This window comes from Marmota flaviventris, chromosome 11 (genome assembly GCF_047511675.1).
Source record: "Marmota flaviventris isolate mMarFla1 chromosome 11, mMarFla1.hap1, whole genome shotgun sequence".
Classification (NCBI taxonomy): Eukaryota; Metazoa; Chordata; class Mammalia; order Rodentia; family Sciuridae; genus Marmota; species Marmota flaviventris.
The window spans coordinates 44041245-44062433 of NC_092508.1; the positions used below are offsets into that span (position 1 = coordinate 44041245).

The 21189-nt window shown below is 36.5% G+C and overlaps 1 protein-coding gene across 3 annotated transcripts in view; it reads right to left on the bottom strand.

Annotated features, from left to right (window-relative positions):
• Inpp1 (inositol polyphosphate-1-phosphatase) overlaps window positions 1-20746 on the bottom strand; it is a 33294-nt gene extending 12548 nt beyond the window's left edge. The window contains exons 1-2 of one of the 3 annotated variants that reach the window (XM_027925017.3): window positions 20544-20746; window positions 13038-13860 (exon numbers count right to left, since the gene is read on the bottom strand). The gene's annotated coding sequence lies outside the window, so the exon portion shown is untranslated. Of the gene's footprint in view, window positions 1-13033; window positions 13861-20543 lie in introns of all 3 variants that reach the window. The other 2 variants (XM_027925016.3, XM_071618985.1) reach the window with 2 other exon arrangements.
• Window positions 20747-21189: the final 443 nt, after the last annotated feature.

Consider the following 21189-nt stretch of genomic DNA (forward strand, 5'->3'; position numbering starts at 1 on the left):
GTCCCTACAGAAGACAGCACTTTTTTAGTCTGTAACTCCAATCTTTCCTTAATTTGGGTTAAGGAAATGAGTTGAGTTAAAGTATTTCTGCACACAGTAAGTTAATATTATTTGCAATAAGAAAAAGTTGAAAATAATATTCAGCATTGGTAAAATATCAGATAAAATACTATGAGGCCAGAAAAATCATGTTTATGAGGAATATTGAATAATGTGGAAATGTGCTAATGCTACAGTGTCAAATGGAAAACCATCTATGATTATATGTAGAGTAACAGTATATTATCAATATTTGTTTACACTGAAAGAGTGAGAAAGAAGAGAGAATAGTAGGTGGTGGTTGAATGATAGTTTTTGCTGAATAGTGAATTGCATATGACTTTTTTTCATTAGGCTTTTGTATAATTTTCAAATATTCTATAGTAAACATATAATGCTTTTATAATAAGCAATGACATTTAAAGTATCTTAAGGTAACTGTCCAAATAAAACACAACAACACTTTGTGGTAACAACACAAAAAGCTCCTAGGAGGTAGAGAGATGTATTTAAAACTAAAAAACATCTTCCAACTTTAAATGTTTTTTTCTTTCAGGAATGAATGATATGTTGGAAGATTCACTTCAGTTGACTTGAACCTACACATTAAGAAAAAGAGTTTCATTAGTAAGCTAAGGCACTTTTGAGAAATAATTTTATGGCATATATGACATGTATATGGCACAAATTAAAATGATGTATAATAAACACATGGAAATATGCATACATATTCCCAGTATATCATAAGCCCTGAGAGATAAATTATAATTTCTTAATAAATGTTTTGCAGTTATATAAGTTAAGGAACAAGAACCAAAGAATCAACAGTATCCAATTAACTTTTTATCTTAAAAGGATGAAGATGTTAAGGAGTCCAATTTGCAAGCTTTCAAGATAAACAATATCAGAATTGGCTATTATACTCAACTTTGTTAAAACCAATCAATATTTTTCTGAAAAGATGCACTGTACCAACTACACCGTTAGGTAGCCTCTGACACATTTCCTGCCCCCAGGAATTGAGTTCTTCCTCTTTGGACCCGACCTTTATTTCCTCAGTGACTGTTGTTCCCACCTGAGCAGTTGCTGCTTAGCAAGCCCGGCCACTTGACCAATGGGGGAGAACTATCAGCCATAGACTGTAGTCCTGTAATGAATAGATTACATATTTTATAAATTCTTAGCATAATAATCATGTTTTTCAAGTCCAAAGATACCCCAAAGTTCAACCTTAACCACTGTTTATTCCGAACTGAGGGATCACTATATTTTGTCAAACTCCAAGAGGAACTATCCAGGTTCAGGTTGACACTACACTTTCTCCAGTCATCTGAACCAACCTAGCACTTCTTCAGATATTTTTCCTTCTCTAGTTCCCCAGCTTTCTCTCTCTCTCAAAAAAAAAAATTATATATATATATATCCTACAGCCCCAACACAAGACTTTCCAGGTAACCAATACAGTGATGCATGCTTGTAGTCCCCACTCCCACTACTTGGGAGCCTGAAGCATGAGGATCACTTGATCACAGGCATTTGAGACCAGATAGATGACATAACAAGACCCTGTCCCAAAACATAAAAAAAAAAAGACTTACTAATTTGCACAGCTGACCTACTACTTTCTGATTAAACAAACCATTTCTTCCAATCAAATCAAATCATCCTACTATACTTCTCTGTAAGCTGTTTCCTCATAGCTCTCTCCATCTATTCTCAATTCAGTTCATGCAAGCAAGAAGGGAGCCCTGGAGGGAAAAAAAAAAAAAAAGAAAAGAAAGAAAGAAAAAGGAAGAAGGGAACACTGAACAATTCATCCTGACCTTGAATACTTGAGATTGTCTATAGAGAAATTGAGGACCACATCCAATACAGGATTTCTCCAGCTTTACATGGAAATTATCTTTGAGATGATTTTAAAAAGAAAGGTTTTCACTTTACACACTTATTTTGGCCGTCATTTCAAGAGTGGCAGGTATCCTGGTGGAAACCTAAAGTTCTATTATTAGTTGTAGGTATAATAGATGCTTGTGGTTCTATTAGTAGCTATTCACGTGCATGGATAGGCCAAAGTTGAAACATTTACTAGGTGCTTAATATATGTCAGGCATCTTCTAAGCACTTCAAATATATTAGCACACTTAATTCTCACACAACCCTATGAAATATGTATTATCTCCACTTTACAGATTAAGAAACTGAGGTATAAGGAGGTTAAGGAATTTGCCCCCAAATCACACAGCTAGGAAGTAGCAGGACAGGATTCAAGCCCTGCAAGCTGATGAAGCCTATGCTGTTAAGCATTACTCTAGCCAATGAAATTGTTCTCCACAAATTGTCAATTGTTTAAGAAATTAATGATTATTATATAATAATCCTAAGCACATTATTATGATGTACAATATACAGCAAAAAATGCACATAACTAATGTCTGTCACGAGTCAGAGCATTAGAGCTCACTAATTGACACTTTACTTTCCTTTTACTCTCAGAAAAACCCTTTCTTCAGCTGATCCTTAGACTCACTGTAAAGTACCCTACTGAGTAATAAAAGTTCATCCATCAGTTCCACTGATGTCTCCCTTAACCATCTTCATATAACTAGTGGTAGGGGCCTAAGAGGAATTTAAGGAACAGATTTATTTTCTCATAGTTCTGGAGACTGCAAGTCCAAGATCAAGATGTTAACATGATTAGTTCCTGAGGTTTTCCTTGGCTTGCAGACAGTTTCTTCTCATTATGGCCTCTCCCAGTCTTTCCTCTCTGGGCACAAATCTCTGGTCACTCCCTCTTATAAGGATCCCAGTCAGATTAGATTAGGGCCCATCCATCTGATCTCATGTAGCCTTTAAATGTTCTTTCTCCAAATATACTTATTTCCTGGTAGCCTTGGTGGACTAGGATCCCTTTAGGTACTAAAATATGTGCGTGTTCAAGTCCCTTAAATAAAAATGGCATAATATTTATTTGCATATAACCTATGCACGTCCTCCTGTATGCTTTCAGGGCTTCAATGTAAGAATGTCAGAGGAACACAATTCAGCTTGCAATACCTCTCCTGATAGAGAGGCCTCAATGATTTTAGCCAATGCCAACACAATCTATGTCTTTCTCTTTTGTGTTCTGGTCAAATAATAAAAATTAGAGTTTTATTCCCCACTTAAGTGGTCAACAGTTTAATTTTGTGAGATAAACTTTCTTCCCAGAGCTCTTCACTTTAACAGCAAAATACCACACTATGCAGTGAGCATTGAAACGAATTCTCTCATAAGCCATGATTTGTAACATCCTATTTTCAGTCACATTTCAGCAAAACAGGCTTAACGAAATTTCATTGTTCACCATCTCACACCCAATGTATATCTATATATTAATATTAAATTGTGTCATAATGTCAGGGTTGGTCTCTAGTTTTTGTGTTCTTGTCACAGTAGTTGGAGAAATATTGAAAAAATTAAAGCATTTCAGAAAAAAAATCAAAATATCTCTACAAAGATAAAATTCAACCTTAATTTGTAGCCATTCTATCATCTCATTGTAACATCAGAGGTTTAAAAGTCACATCTGGGGCTGGGCACATTGGTGTACACCTCTAACCTCAGTTAGTTACTTGGAAAGCTGAGGCAGGAGGATCACAAGTTCAAGGCCAACTGGGCAACTGAGTGAGACTTTATCTCAAAAAATAATAATAAAGCTCAGTGGTAGGTAGAGTGCTTGCCCAGCATGCATGAATTCTGGGTTCAATCCCTAGTACTGCCAAAAAAAAAATCATATCTGGGACTAGGAGAGTAAATCAGTGGTAGAGTGCTTGTCTACCATGCACAAGCCCTGGGTGGATCCCTAGCAACATAAGAGGAAAAAGAGGAGAGAGGGAGAAAGATGGTGAGGGGAGAGAGGGAGGGAAATGGGGGGAGAGAGAAAAAAGAGAGAGAGATTATATCTTATCTGAATAGTTGATGCATATTTCAGAGGTGATAATTAACATAGTGGGAAGGATAAAGGTTTCAAGTGGACCTGACTCAAGACCTAGTTCTGCCACTACCTGCCCTTACATGGAAATTATCTTTGAGATGATTTTTCAGGAAATTTACTTAGTTTCTCTGAGCCTCTCTTCATCATAATATGAAGATAATACCATGCAGTGATGCCATGAAGATCTAATGAGCTATTGTAGATAATAATAAAAGGCATCTATGACAATTAAACACAACCTCACAAAAACCATAGTCACATGTCCTTACTTGAAAAAAAAAATAAGAGGTTGGCAAGTTTATATGGGTCACTGAAATCTTTTCTGAAAATGTACTAGTCCATTAAATCAAAAGCCTGGGAACTACTTGTAATTCTCTGAATAACCCTGAATGAGGTTCCTTTATGTAGGCCAGACCTGATTGCTTTGCCTTCTGGGCATCTGGGTGGAAACTCTGGCTCTTGGAGGCTGGGGGATTGCTCTAGCTTCATGACAGACCATCTGCGGGTAGACACTTTTCTGTCAGGGGGATATTTTGTCAGGGGAATTTGTGAGGATTCTAGGGCCCTGGGAGTCTATTCTTCTGTGCACTGTCTGTGCCTTTTTGTTGTCCACAGTGATAGAAATGTGACACAGAGATAAAGGCCCTCAACAAAATGAAGTACTCTCTAACAAATGGCAAGTGAATCAAAGTATTTTGTTGACATTCCCTACTTCCAGCAGACGATCCAACTCTTCTTTCTACAGAGCCCACATTTTTGCCCCACTGCCCATCACTCATTCTCTCTCAGCAATGGCAATCGGTAGGCATTATGCATGGCCTTGCCTGACAGCCATGGCTGCTGGGGCAAAAGGCCTGGCTTCCACAAAGTACATGCAAGTCTTATAAGAAGGTGCTTGTCCTGACCTCTTTCAAAGAGGCTCAGCTGTCTAGGAGTCTCCTAGATGGACACATGTGAAGTAGCGCTCTATTTAGTTTGAATTGCTGTGATCCAGAAATATTCCTTGTACACCTAACCCTAACAAAGTCACACAAGTAAGTAGGGGAAGCAGATTTCATTCCATCTCTCCTTTGTTCCATACTTTACCTTCAGGGAGTAAAGACTAGAGGCCATCATGGCAAAAGGGAAGGGAATAGAAGCAGCCCCCAAAGACAGCATAGGCCTCAATTTGTTGTACAGCTTACTAACAGTCACCTCGTCCGATAGCCCTGTGACTGCTCATCTACCCACCCGGTTACCTCGGCCAGGGGAAAGTGGACTACAAGCATTCAATGCAACTCTTGAGTTCATTGGAAACTAAACTGTCTTTCCAGTATACAAGCTTTGTTTAACTTTTAGATACTTGACTGTCCAATGTTTCTCAGAAGCCAGTGAGTCTTCTAGTATGGGACCGCCTATACATTTCTGGTGTTATATTACTTTGATGTGGGTGGAACTGCCATCATTGCACCCTAGGGCTGATTAAGTTTTACCTTTTAACAGCTGATTTCCCATTTTCTACTCACTTACTCTCCTGCTCTGAGGATACTATATATTTGCACTTGCTGTTCCCGCTGGTTGATGGGACATTCCTCTTGTTTTGTCTACTTAATGGTCACTCACCCTCTCAGAATCAGTTCAGGGGCAAGAAACTTACTGCCTTAAAGAGGGTATCCAAAAAGTCAAAGAACATATGAACAGGCAGCCTACTTTATTAATAATGAGGAAAATGCTACTTAAAATTTCAACAGGATACCCCCACTTAACCAATAGAATAGTTAAAATTAAAAAGTCTAAAACTTTCAAGGTTTAGTGATATACAGAGAAATGGGAACTCTTACACAGTGCTGGCATGAAATTGGCATAACCATTTTGGAAAACCATTTGTAATTTGTTGAATGCAAGTAAATCTGTGAGCCAGCAATTTCCTCTGGACACATATACCCAACAGAAGTTCATGCAAGTGTGTATCAAGAGATACATTCAAGGGTATTTATTAGCAGCATTATTCTAATAATCTAGCACTGATAATAACCCAAGTAACCATAAATAACAAATGAAACTGTAGCATAAACACATTCATACAGCACTAAAAATTAATGAACCACTGCAATTAGGCAACAACATGGATGCATCTCACAAAGGCACACTGTTCTGAAAGAATTCAGATTTGAAAGATATACACTGTGCTGTTTAATTTATTCACAGTTAAAAAACGGGCGAAATTAGTTCATGGTGTTAGATGTCACTATAGTGGTTACCTTTGGAAAATAAGGAGGGGTTATTGGTGGGGGGATGTAAAGGGACTTTCAGGCCCTGGTAATGTTCTGGATCTGAGTGGGTGCACTGACTTTGAGTGAATTAATTAAGCATATTTTGAGAAATTCTATACTTTCAAGTATGTATTTCTAACTCAACACACGTGTTTGTGTGCATATGCGTGCACACGTGTATGTTTAGTGTATGTGTAGAAGGATGAGAATCAGTTCAATTGTTGGCTCCTGCAGGAATGCCATTCCAGATCCCTCCATCTTGGGCTCCTGGACCACAGGAGACTAGAAGCAGGCCAAATCTCTATCCCAGCTCTCCATAATACTATACACTGGTTTACGTGTCTATTCTCTGTCTGGCAAGAGATTCAAACGTGTGGTTTCTTAGGACTCTTAACACATATTTCAGAAGTGTTCAATAAATGCCAGCTGATAATATTTTCTCTTAGCTTTGTAAATACAGAATTTTTGTCATAATGTTTACTATACTTGGATTTTATCAGCATTACCCAAGTGCTATTAGGCACATGGACCTATATTTGTTACATAAAAGTCTATGTATATTCTAAATTCATTTTTTTTTTTAAAAAATCCACAACTGTATCTGGATGACTAGCAACAGAACTGCATTTTTTGAGCACTGAATGAGATTCTGAAATTATACCATCTCAGCTAAAGGTGATCTATCCTTAACAAAACTAATTTTTTGTTAATTAAATCATGTAAAAGAGTGAGTTTAGTTTGGTTTGTTAGAACAGACATTTCCTTAACATTTCTCACTCTATCCTCTCTAACCTTCAAAAGAAGACACATACCATTTCTAATGTGGTTAGTTTAACTCACTCTAGCTTTGTTGAGGTTACTAATGAACTACATTAGTCAACATTTTTGCTCACGGATGCTGCTCAAAGCAATAAGCTACACAGAGATGACTGATGTTCTCAAATATTGTTCTGGTAGCTTCTAAATGAGAGCTTGTGCTAAAGTAGTATTTTACAAATAAGTGAGATCGAGAATTAATTGGGACACATTAAAAATACAGATTTTTGCATTTTCTTCAGTAGGCATTGTTTCAATAAATCTGGGTTGAAAAAAGTCCCTCAGCTGATTTTTATATGACAACTTAAGGAAACACCAGGTATGACATGAGTCCACCCTGTCCATCATTGGTTACTTAGATGCAGAACAGGGACTCCGATGGCTACTGCAATGAGGACAGCCTTGTCCTCAGGCTAAGTTGACTTACCCTGCTTTTTGTAACAGAAATTAAATGCTAGGTGGCAGGGGAACAAGTTGGTCTACATAATAACTCTTCTACATTAGCAAAACACTTGGGAAAAGCAGGCATTTCAGACTTCCCAGAACTCATTTGAAAATTATCAAAAAGTATTCCATTTAGAAATAGTTTTAAACTGATAGTGATCCATTTTTTTTCCCTTCTTTTCCATAGTTTGGAACATTTTCTGCCTAGAAACTTTATTGATTTGGGTTTTTTTCTATCTGCTGTATTTCAACTACATCCTTAAACTTTTCTATGCTAATGTTTTTAGAACAACTATGGTGTTGTAAATGAAATCTGAAATAGGATGGAATATGAAAAATAAAAGTAGATTCAGGATAACTTTGTTAACGATAGGAAAGAAAAGACTTTTTAAAGACAACTCAAGGCAGTGAGAGGGGAAAAAAAAGACAAGAAGTATTCCTTGTAGAAAGAATCTCTTCCAGTAAAATATCATTTATAGTTTTGATCAATCTTTGAGTCAATTTGAATGTTTCTTTCTGAATGTAACTTTCTAGGTCTTCAAGGGATTCCCAAGTCAATTTATCTTTCCTTCTAAACTCTTGCAACATTTACTGGATGTACCAACTCATTTAACATTTGCTTTTTATTTTCTATAGAGGCCAGAGGAATGTGTGGTAAGAAAAAAAAAAAAAAAACTCTTACTTAGGCTGCAGGAGAGCTGGTTCCTAGGCTCTGCTTTGTCCTTCACCTACTGAGTGTATAACCTTAGCCATGTGACTTAGGCTTTGGGGAACTTGTATGAAATGTTTATTCAAGTTCTGTCACATTCTAACAACATCATATTAATGAATGGTTAATGCAGGTTATACTGTGACTTGTAATCCACAGAAAAATATAGTACTGTGCCTGAAAATTTTATATAACAAATTTACTTGTCACCTCTTCTGTGTTCCTGATTAAACATATGAAAGCTTGCAAACTGGAGTAACTTATTTATAAATTTTATTAAAATGACTCCCCAACACCCCCCCCCATAAAAATGAAACTTGGCCATAAGAAAATGGTCAGTTATACATAAAAACTAATAAAATATATTAATTAATTTGTTTATTACATTATTGTTTATTATTTAATATTAATTTACCATTCATTTTTATCATTTTAATTATTGCTTTAGATTTTACAAATATAAAAAAGAAAGAGAAAACAGTTGGATAGGATGATTTCAATGGTCTGTTCCACTTAAAAACTTCTCTGTTTTTTATATCTACTTTTCCTATAAAAGATACCATGCTAAGTAAAATAAAGCAGCCTCAAAAATACAAATATTTAATGATTCCAGTTACATATGAGGTACTCAGAATAGTCACATTCACAAAGACAGAAAGTACAATAGTAGTTACCTGTCTGGGAGGAGAAGGTAATGGAGAGCTGCTGTTTAATGAGTATACTGTTTCAGTTTGGAATGATGAAAAAGTTTTAGAGATAGACACTGGTGATGGTTGCACAACAATGTGCATATAATTAGTGCTGCTGAATTGTGCACTAGTAAATGGTTAAGGGCTGGGGATGTGGCTCAGTGGTAGAGCACTTGCATAGCATGTGCAAGGCCCTGGGTTCAATCCCCTGCACCACAAGAAAAAAATGTTAAAATGGTAAATTTAATATAATACAGATTTTACAGAAAAATTACAGGTTAAAGGAAATGCATGTTTTCAAAAGCATTTGACATTTATCATCTAAATAATGAGCATAATAAATATACGTTAATTGAATGGAAAAAAAAAGGTTGGAGTTAGAGTATGAAAATTAGGTTGAAAGAAAGGCACTATTACTCTTGATGCTGATTTTGCACCATAATCACAATGTTTTTAATATTTATACTGTATGTTTATACACAGTGGTTTGGGTATGGATGAAGCAGTTAATAAACATAGTGAGAGGGTCTCATGCTCCCACCAAGTCACCAATTGGGGCTCCATGGCACAATCTACTGCTGTGAGTGCCTTCAGAGTAGGTACACATTCCATCTCTCCATGACACACAGTGGGAGTTCTATCAATTGTCTGATTTTCATTTCATTAAACATATTTAAAAGGATTTTCTCAAACCAAAACTAAATATAAAGGATTATTCATTATGCAAATTTAGTATTACAACTATTAGAAAACATGAGTCCAAATATTTTTTTTTGTAGAACTTTCTAGAAGATATTATTACTTACATCTGCAATGATAAATAACTGGACCTAAAAATCCCCAGAATGTTAAAGTTCCAAGCAGAGATCACAGATTATGTATCCTTTATATGCTTCACATCTCTCCTAGCATTCTATTTACTTTTTCATTTTGTGGAAGAAAATGTTTGTCTTTAACAGATGTTTACAAAATGTTGATTAGAGCAATACAGAATACTAAACGTGATATTTGCTTTTAAAGGAACATGAACTGATTAAAAAAATTGTAGAATCTTTTATTGGAAAAGTTCAAAGTACTAAAAAGATATGAATAGCTCACTAAAGCCACAGTAATATATAAATATACTAATTGCTTGTGCATTCTTGCTGATTCTGCAACCTAAATAAATATATAAGTGGGTTAATATTTAATTTTCTTAGTCTTATTTTTATATCCCCCACTCTTTGATATTCATAAGGCTTACAAATACAGATTTTAAATGCAGACTTTTAATTATTCCCAGATCAAACTGGGATTATACAGATTCTTGCAAATTCCAGGGAGGAATTAACTAGAGGGGTTTTCTGGAATTTTGAAGATCAAATCTTCACTTAAAAAACACTAGTAATGAAAACTTAGGGCATCACTTTAACTTTGATCTGTTTTCCTTGAGCAATATCAAAAGAACAATTTCCTGTGTTCACTTGAATTTAACTCCTTTGGTGTTAATTGTTGCTCTCATTTGCATTGAGGGAAATTTACCATTGTCACCTAAGAAAGGTACATGTTTAAATATCTATTGGTAAAGTTAGCAAATATTCAAATTAGTTTAAACTTGGATAATTTAGGAGATTTTAAATATTTAGTTGATTAACATTAAAACAAGCTAATAACTACATTCCCCTGAAAGGGAAAAAGGAAATAAAAAATAAAGAAAGGCAAAGAGAAAGAAAAAAGGGAAATATGTTTAATCCTCTATGTTGTCAATTTGTTTTTATGTACAACTACTATTTTCTTATGGTCAAGTTTTTTTTGTTTTTTTTTTTTAATGGATTGGGGAGTCATTTTAATAAAAACTACAATTAAGTTACTTAAAGTTGCATGCTTTCCTTCCCTTTATTTAATCAGGAGCACAAGTAAATCTGACAAGTAAATCTGCTACATGGAAGAAATTATCAGGCACAATACTTTATTTTCCTGTGGATTACAAGTCACAGTAATCTGCATTAAATATTCATTAATACAATGTTCTTAGAATGTGACAGAACTTGAATTAACCCTGCATACCACGTAAAGGAAACTAAATTTATACGAAAATATGTTTACCAAACTCAACCACCAGAGGCTTGACTACAAAAGGATATAAAAGTTTGAGGTTTCCTAAATTAGTGATATCATCATATTAAGAGAATCATCTTTCATTTAAGAATATTTTATGTACAGGAATCTTAATAGGTTTTCATTCTAGCAACAGTCATTTCTTACCTGTTTTCCAAATCTATCTTTTTTTAAAAAAAGAAAAACTTAAAATTTTATCATCTTTGCCTAGTTTAAGTATTCCCTCTCCCTTAGAAATTCTGAATCAGGAAGCACCAAGTTGCAACCTGGGAATCTTTTTAAACCCCTCCCCCTCACTTGCCCATACTCCTAGGTAATTTTAAAAATCAAACACATTTGTGAAACACTACACTAATTGCGGGAGATGGGAAGCAAAGCATTTATTTCCAAACTCTGAGCCAAACAGGAATATCAACAGGAAGAGAGAGAGGAGTTCCATTAGCTTCATTACTTATAATGAATTCAAGGTATTTGCATTAATTAAATTCAAGGTATTTTAACAAGGACATTAATAAGGACTTACATCTGGAAAAAGTTCTCATATACACCATCCCCACCTTTAAAAATGAAGATGTTTGTTTTTATTGATCACTTTATATAATATAATTATCTTTTAAGCAATGTCTGTAAAACACAAAATAGAATAAGACATTTTCTAATTGTTTTTAGAGATAGAAATAAAAAGGGAAATGCCTGTAGGATAAATTACCATTTATAACTTGTTTTTCCTGCCTTCTATGCCCAGTAAGAAATTACATTTTTTTAAAAGTGTTACAACAAATATAGTCATAATTTAAATTTGTAATTCGCAGGTGGTGCAGGTGGTGGTTTAGTTCAAAAGCTTGAAGAGGTAGTTTATTCTGTGCAAAAAGTAAAGTGTAACTTATATGCATCTTATGTAAACCATATGACTAAGAGTTAACTTCAAAAGTAGCATAAAAATTCTCAAAAACTTAAAGTATGTTCTGAATAAGACTACAAAAAATACTTGTATGGGGAAAAGTGTTTCTTCTATTGCCTTTATTTTTCTCCTCATAGGGATATTTTTAAAGTTCAGAATGAGATCACTTAGCTAATTCATTAGTCAATAGTAGTTGAGTGGATTATTTTCACCTTTTATATTATTATCAGGCTGGGCAAAGCCAATTCTTATCTACTTTGGTTTCAAACCCAGGAATTAAGGGGAAAGGGCCAAAATATGTTTTATTCATCATATGGTATGCATTTAAGTGGTCTGTCCACAAGGCCATAATCCACTATGCTTTTCAAGTAAACACCATCCACCCAGTGGGAACACATCTCTTTATTCAACACCTGAGAACTAGCTTTAAAACTGGAAGTCTCCAAGAAACACATGTGATTGTTTATAACTGTTTTCGTGGATGTACTAAATAATGTAGAGATTTTCTTTCACGCTTTGTGTCTTACCTTCTACATGATTAGGCCAAACCAGGTTTAATTATTTCCACTTATGCTCTGTCCATACCAACTAACTGCGCGTCTCACAAAACCGCCTCTCAAAATGCGGAGAAAATTTAAATCAAGGAGGTAAAGATTTTTTTCTAAATATAGTTCCATCATGTTTATTTTACACTCATCAAGTAGGTCACGAGAGGCAGCCAACAGCTATCAGCACTTAGAAGCATCTCTCAAATGTACACGCTGCGACCAAGGGGCGCATGACAGTTATGCCATCTACCTGTTGAACCTGGGCTACTGCTCTCCACGACTGTCAAATCGGCTAAATCAGCTTATTCGACCTAGAAATGCTAATGATTGGATTAAAAATAATAATAAAGTTGCTTGCTGCTCTGCCTTCCCGTCTCTGATTACTTTTGGGTCGCTACAGCAGAACCAAGGGCGCCGCGAGACCGCGAGCTCCTCTGCTCGGCTGGCTGCAGCGGCGTTGCCTGGGTGGGCAGCGCCAGGCCGGGGGCAGCCTCGCTGCAGGGACGGAGGACCTCACAGGCCGGGGCGCATAGGCAAGGAGTCCTCCCGGCCCAGATTGACTCACCTACCCTCCGGAGAGGCGATGGAACGCGCGCTGCTCAGCCAGCCCCAGCCCCAGATCCGAGGAGGAGAGAGATGGTGGCGGGGGAGCCGGTGGCTGGCGTAAGGAGGAAAACGTATTACCTAAGCCGGGGATGAGGAGCCGAGAAGGAGGCTACAGCCTTTCTCTTGAGAAACGGAAGAGGCGGGGGAGGAGAAAAGGAGGAGGAGGAAAATGATCCGGGGGAGGAGGAGGTGGCCCGGGTGTAGGAGGCTAGGAGAGGGGCGCCAGGCGTCCGGCCGCAGGCTCAGCTGGAGGACGAGGGGCGGGGAGGACGGCGGAGGTCATGGGAAGGGAGGGTTAAGCCAGGCCAACGCGCTGCCTAGCTTGGCCTCGGATTGCAGTGCTCAGCATCCGCCAGGTCGCCGCCCCCTCGTTTCCCCTGGAACTGTGGCTGGAAAGGCGCGGTGACGCCTACGGGCTTCTGCCGAGGGCTAGGGCATCCCACGCCTGCCAGAGCCAGGCGTCCACCACGTCACACAAGTGGAGCGTGATGATTCGAATAGGAGGGCCAGGAAGAAAAGGACTCCCGGGGTCACCTCGTTGGTCGTTTTTGTTGTTTCCTTGTAACCGCCCACAAATTCACTTTAAAAATCTTCCCCTTTCATTCATTCATTCTCTTGGGGGATGATGGGTTTGACAGATGGGTTAGCAGCTGTGAAGATGGACTTCCTGCCCGTGGTATTCAGGTCTCATTCTTCTAATAGCAATGTCAGGATGATCTGGATGTTCTTGAAGCCATAGCAGTCTGTTGTGGGCGCATGCCTCTTGAAGTTTGGGCCCAGGGCCACCTATGCCAAAAATATCATGGGCAGAGAACTCACCTTCAATCCTGTAAACTGTGGTAGTTAGTGTACCTTAAGGAAGGCTTTTTTGAATGGTAGGTTGGAATAGGAATGGGTGGCAGAGGGAGACCAGGGTAGAAATTTTAAAAGGGCAACATAACACTTTTGAGTATAAGGGGCCTCACAGAGGCTGATGTTTCTGAGTGCATTGAGCTTCCTAAAGCAGTGCTTATACTTCATGAGAAAACTAGGAAAGGATAATATTGCAAAGTCCCAAATGGGTCATTAGAAGAGGTTGCTCTTGCAGGAGGTGCCTAGGCCCTTCCACCTAGAGGGCTGAGAAGACCAGCATCCATATATCTGTAACTCAGTCCATAGCAAAAATTGGGGAAACTCTGTTTTAAAGTTGTAGCTAGCATGGTTTCTTTTCTACACTTTCCCAACCACTCAAGACTACCTCACTATGTTGTCACCACTTGGTCCTCAGAACAGTCAGGAACAACCAGACAAGAGCCTGGGGCAATGCTGACATACTCCAGAAAATGGTGCTTAAAACTTATACATCTCTCAAATAACTCATTTCTCTGCTCCTGTAGTTTGTGAAACAGCTTTTCTCTCATCCATCCACTCCCCAACTTTTGTAAAGGTGAGATTGCAATAAATCACTGAATCAATCTTAAAGCAGGAGATGGAATCTTGATTCACCAGCTGGTGGTCTGGATCCACCAGCCAGCAGGCCAAGGGGTAGGCTGCAAGTCTACACCCTTCGACCCCCTCCTGAGGTTTGAGTACATCTTTTATAGTCCAAAACCATATTAAAGCATAAGTGTCTGTTGCTATGATTCAAAACCATAAACAAACGTCATCATATCTAAAAACAGAAAAGGGAGTGGGCCAAAACATCCCTAGTTGTATACAAGTTAAAAGAATGGTTACTAACATCTAGGCAATCAATCTCTGACAGGGTACAATGTCCAAAAAAATGGAACCAAAGAGAGGACACTTTTACATTGTAAAAGAATTGCCATTTTGTGTTGGCAAACATGCTATGTTAAGCAACTGTTGATGGTTACAGAGGTGGGCTTTCTCCTGGAGAAGCATTTCTTACATGAGGTGGAATCTCAGGGCAAAATGGAGTCTGTTTTGATAATTTTTATTTGTCTGGCCCATAACACTTTCACTCACTAGCAGATTCAGTTGATTTTACTTTCTCAGATGCATCTCTTAGGGATCCCTAGATCCATCCCTGCTGCTACTGTTTATTAATTATATCCCTGATGGCAAAAATCAAGAAATAGTTTAAGCACCATATTTAGAAGTAAAGAGATAAGTACCTGAAGAAGTAGTTAGAAGTGGAAAGAATTTACCTCTAGGGAGTAAGATTTGGGCAGGAGAGAGCGGAGGAGGGACATAAATCTAGTCCATTTCTCCCCTGGCTACTGCAGTGATCATTTTATACCACACATCTCAATGCAGTTTCTTGCTTGTTTAAAAGCTTTCATTGCCCTCCTCCCCATCTCTGGTTGTATCAAACTTCTTCCCAGGCACAGTGACACATTGCTGTAATCTCAGCTAATCAGCAGGCTGATACAGGAGGATAGTAAGTTCCAGGCCAGAATGCACCACTTAAGTAAGAATCCCCATCTCAAAAACCAACCAACCAAACAAACAAACAAACAAAAAGCTTCTGTGGACATGGCATTCAAGGCCCATTTTCTCCTCTCATCTGTCCATCCTGCCCCTCACATTTCATGCCCTATTTTACCATAACTCATCTAGTTTCCTAAACCCACAAATTGATTCCATACCTTTGCACATTTATACACGTTATTGCTTTTACCTTAAAGCATTCTCTTGCTGCTACAGTAAGTACTAATGACACTGTGCTAAGTGCTTGGCATGTTTTATAGCTGTTAATTTTTGCATCAGTCCTATGGTAGGTATTGTTGTTATCTCCATTTTATAAACAAGAAAACTGAAACTTAGAGAGGTTAAGTAATTTACTAAAATATGTGGTATGTGTTGAAGCTAAATCTGAACCCAGCAATTTGACTCCAGGATTCACATAATATTACCTACTTATCCCTTTAAAACTGTTTTTTAGGTACTAAATTTGGGCAGGATTGAAAGATTTAAAAAGTCTTAAAAGGGCAAGGAGAATATATGAGTGAATTGCTTTAACCTCAAAGTAAGTATGGAGCAAATATTGAAATTACAAAGGTAAAGTGACAGAGTTGACTATTGAACTTTAATTTCTTTCATCTAAAATATCCATAGAATAAAATTAAAAGACAAATAAAAATTATCAAAATATGTAATATATGTGAACAATAAGGAAATAGCATCTTTTATTAAACAAAGATGTCTTATAAGCAAAATAAAAATATCCTATTCAAAGAAAAATGAACAAATATGCAAATCAGTTAAATTGTGAAAGAAAAATATGAATAATGGTGAAACATTTTTAAGGAAATTGAAAACTTAAAACGATGCACCGTCAATTTAGCTGAGAATAAAATAATACTCATAGCTATTGATTTGAGCCAGCAACCCTTGGGGCAGAATGGGTGGCAAATGACCAAGCTCATGAATTTCTGAGAAGAAGTACGTGAATCAGCTCAAACATTCTGAGGGTAAGTTTGGCAGAATGTAGTTAAAAAGCCTCAAAATGTTCACACCCTTTGACTACAAAATTACATTTCTGGGAATTTCTAATAAAGAAATACTCTATAACGGAGGTTTGCAAACATTTTCTGTAAAAGGTCAGACTGTAAGTACTTCAAACTTTGAAGGCTGCATTTGCCTCCATTATTTTTCTTTCACACACACGCTTCTAAAAAAACAATCTAAAAATGTACAAGCTATTAGTTTGAGAGTTGTAGAAAAACCAGTAGTGGCTTGAAATCACCATGAGAAAAGTAGTATGTGAAAAAAGTAACCTACAGGAAAGTTTGTCATGTGTATTTGGTAACAGCCACAAGAGAAACCAAACTAAATGTCTGTGAATGTTTATGTAGTTGTTATAATCAGATATAAACAGACAATTTGGACAAGGTTTTACAAGTTTAAAATGTTGCAAAATGGTATCTATTGTGTGAAATAGTATTTATGATTTAAGTGGAAATTATAGTATACAAAAGAATATGTATCCCAATACAAAATAATCATATGTATATATTTGCATGGAAAAAGATCAGGAAAGATAGAAACACATTAATATGTTTGCAGTGGTCTGGGAGGAAGGATGGAATCGTATTATTTAGGTTTTAGTATTATTATAAATATTTTATAATGTTTTAGTATTATTATAAATAGTATTATTTAGGTTTTTTGGGGTTAGAGGGATTGAACTCAGGGGCACTTGACCACTGAACCATATTTCCAGCCCTATTTTGTATTTTATTTAGGGACAGGGTATTGCTGAATTGCTTAGCACCTCACTTTTGCTGAGGCTAGCTTTGAACTTGTGATCCTCCTACCTCAGCCTCCCAAAAGCTGCTGGGATACCAGGCATATGCCACTGAGCCCAGCTAGTTTTTTGTTTTATGAGTGTGTTTCCCCTAGTGAATGTGTACTGTTTTTATAATAAACAAACTATAAGAAAGTTTGCTTGTGGGACAACAAAGCACCTCAGGTGTCAATTTGAGAACAACTTTCCCAAATCCACTCCTCCAGATGAAGCTGGTTGCTCTCTTCTATGTTCCTTGATTACATAATGGTCTTTTGAGCACCATTATTTACTTAATTGCAGAATGGTTAATACCATCATCTAGTTAAGCTTTTCTCTGTTCTTAGGCATTGGAGTTCCAAATACTCTTCTATTTTTTAAAAGTATGCTGATGATTCTCCCACTTGTTCTGTGCCTGGTCCACTTACCTCTCTCTGCTGGACTCTGTGCTTTTAAAGACAAACTTTCATTAACTATTTCCTCTGGGCTGTCTTACCAGCTGGTATTCACTGATGGGTGACACCAATGAGATACCACGTAGATTAAAGTACAGAAAAGGAGAAACATTGGGGGTATTGCTTCTCATCTCTTTTCCTGCTTCTGGAGGGGTTCTGCAAGGCTTTGAAATTCTAAGGCTCCCACAAAGGCAGAACCCCCTCCTAGTAAGAAATGGACTAGATTTATACCTTCTCTATATCTCTCTTCCCCAAATTCCCAGCTTCCACTGGGCTCTGCCAATGTGATTTCCTACCCCTAGACCCTCAGGCCAAGCCTAACAGCTTCTTACTCTTGCAAGTGCCTGAGTACTCTATGACCCTTGTTTCCTTTTCCCCCAACACTAACCCTAAATCTAATATAACTTCTGTAAATAGTCTGTACAATAAAATCTCTTTGGTTGAAACATCTGAGCGGAAGTCAGTTCCTGTTATGACAGGCTGACATATATTAAGGAACTCTGTTGATCATCACAGAACACAAATCTTTTATTCTTTATTGCAACAAGCCCTGGAAATTCTCAGATTTTACATCCAAGGTAATTATAGAATGATTTATATGTTTCCTGAGCAGGAATTTGAATCACTACTGTGAGGCCAGTGTGTGTGAATGTAACACTATCATTCCTCACTTCTCCAGTAGTTTTTGAAAAGTAACACTTGCATTTTAGTGAAGAAATCATATACTAAGTATGGTGGTATTCACATTTTGATATTTTCAGTGCAGCATTTGCCACCTGCATCTCTTTTATGTCAAAGTGACTCAATCACAGGATGTTAGGTAGCTAATAAAATGTGAGTTACAACAAGAAAAAAAATTTCCTAACATACAGATTAGATAAAAATTGAATTGCTCCAGGAGACAGGGTTGGGAGTAACATTTTCCCTACCTTTGAAGCACACCTTAGGAACCTCTGAAAAACCTCAGGGGACCTTATAACACAGTTTGAAAACAGATTTGGAGAGTACCAGAAGCTAGAAGATACATGATTTATAAATGTCAAGTGTCTATTGTATTTCTTTTGATTAAATTTCTAGTATTACATGATCAACAATAGGATTTTACCAATTACCCTTTAAGACCCTAGTCACAGTGAATGATGTTCCCTATCTCAATGCTGCTTCTATCAATAAATACACAATGCCAAAAAATTTTACTCAATTTATGAATATTTTCTTTGTTTATACGATTAGAATTCACTTTAAACCAAAGATCAGATCGGTGTTCATTTATATTTCCTCTAATTTTTATACTATTTTATCATTAAAGTTTAAGTTTTTAATAATCTTGAATTTTTTTGTTTTTTTAGGAACTCAAACTGATCCCCTGCCCCCAAATAGTTCACCAAATTTCCTGACATTGTTATTGGATAAACATCCCCTTTTCATTCAATCATGATGAACAAAATATTGTTCTTTTATGCAAAATTTTGTTCTATTTTGCTTCATCCTTCCTCCTTTGGAACATTGTGCTCATGGCTTAGCTTTGTAATAGTGATAAGGTAACTATGCTATAATTCATTTTTAAAAAAAATATTCTTAATATTTATACTTTCAGGTGAAACTTGTTTATTGTTTTGAATGACTTTCTCTGTTATAGAAGTAATGCATTATGAAGAAAAGTTTGTGGGAAAACGTGAAAGAGTAAAAGGAAACCAAAAACCCCACTTCCCTATAACTATTGACATTTTGGAGTATAACTTTCTAGTCTTCTGTGCATGTAGGTATATATTATTTTTACAAATATTACCAAATATTGTTTTATAAATGGTTCTTTAATCACATACAAGTATTTCGCCATGTCATTAAATATTCTTTTGAAATACGATCTTCAATGGCACATTAGCCAATTTTGATAAGAGTCAATAGAAGCAGTGTCAGTAAAACTCTTAGCCTTTCTGGACTCAGTCATCTCTTTTACTTGAACTAGCACTGATGTTACCAATTGTTGTTACACAGATCAGCATTGTGTGCTTGCCACTGCTGCACCTCGTAACTTGAAATCAGCTGCTGTAAACTTGAAATTGGTTTTTGGCTGTAGTTTACTGTATCATAATGAGTTTTTCAGTATTTGCCACCTGCATCTCTTTTATGTCAAAGTGACTCAATCACAGGATGTTAGGTAGCTAATAAAATGTGAGTTACAACAAGGAACAGGCTAGAATTTGTTTGGTTGTAAGAGATCCTTAGCTTCATATTGCACAATCTTATTTTTGTGTTCCCTTTAAATCATTAACTAATATAAATCAATCTTAGTTATTCAACCTTAGAAGAGATTAAATAACTCTCAAATTCTTAGGAAAGACTGACTAACTCTCATGAAAGCAAAGTATATCTATGATTGTTAAAAGATTTCAGAGTTACCTTTAACATTTGTGATAGAATACTTAAAAGTCTGAGTTGTTTTTTTCAAATACAGTGCAAGTTTGCTAAACTATATAAACTACAGGGAATCAAACATGATATTAAGCTACAAGTAGCCAAGATATCAAAAACAGAATAAATTTCTAGAATAAGTCATGGTAGATATATTTATAGTTACTTTTCAATACACAGGAATATAGGCCTCTATCTAGCAATGTTTCACTGGGCCTTGAGTATTTATTTTTTAAAATTGTGAGGTTCAAAATAATAGTACAGTGCCCAAATATATTTACTATGCCTCCAATTATTACCTAAATAATGAGGCACATTAGATCACAGAAGGAAGTTATTTAATAAAAACTCTTTTTTTCCCCACCACTTACCTTACACAGAAGAGTTGCTTACTGAATCCCCAGATGTAAAATACAGTACATGCTAAAACTTTGAAGTATATGGATCCTTAGGATTTGAGTTTCTTCCTTTCTCAGGGAATTAATGGCTGGAACCTGAGAGTAAAAACTCAGGAAAGGGACATTGTATTTCCTTTCCTTTTGCTCCATCTGAACATGCTTACTAAACCACCAAGCCCGGCCTCTGCTGATTAGGTGAAGAGTTCTCTGCTATCCAGTACAAAGGTTATCCTCTGGAGCACACACATATCGGCCATTCATTTCCTTCAATTCTTAAATTTCCCTGGATATTTTCTAGTTTACTTTAGCTTTTCACAAATGACTCTAAGATGAACTCATTGTTCTATCCTTCCTAATGCACTTTAGTTCATAAAATCAGTTTACTGCATACTTTGTTATCTTGAATATTTACATCCTCACTGGTTATCTCTTTGTGCATTTGGCTTTGAACAGGTTTGCTTGATTTTATTTTTAGAACTGTAAGTAGTTTGGTAACCTATCTTTTGATATTTTGTGGGAAGTCTGAATATAAATTTACTTCTTAGAGAAGAATGCATTAAAATAATTACATTTCTTAACCATTAAAAACAGAACTTTAAGAAACTTCTTTAAAAAGTCT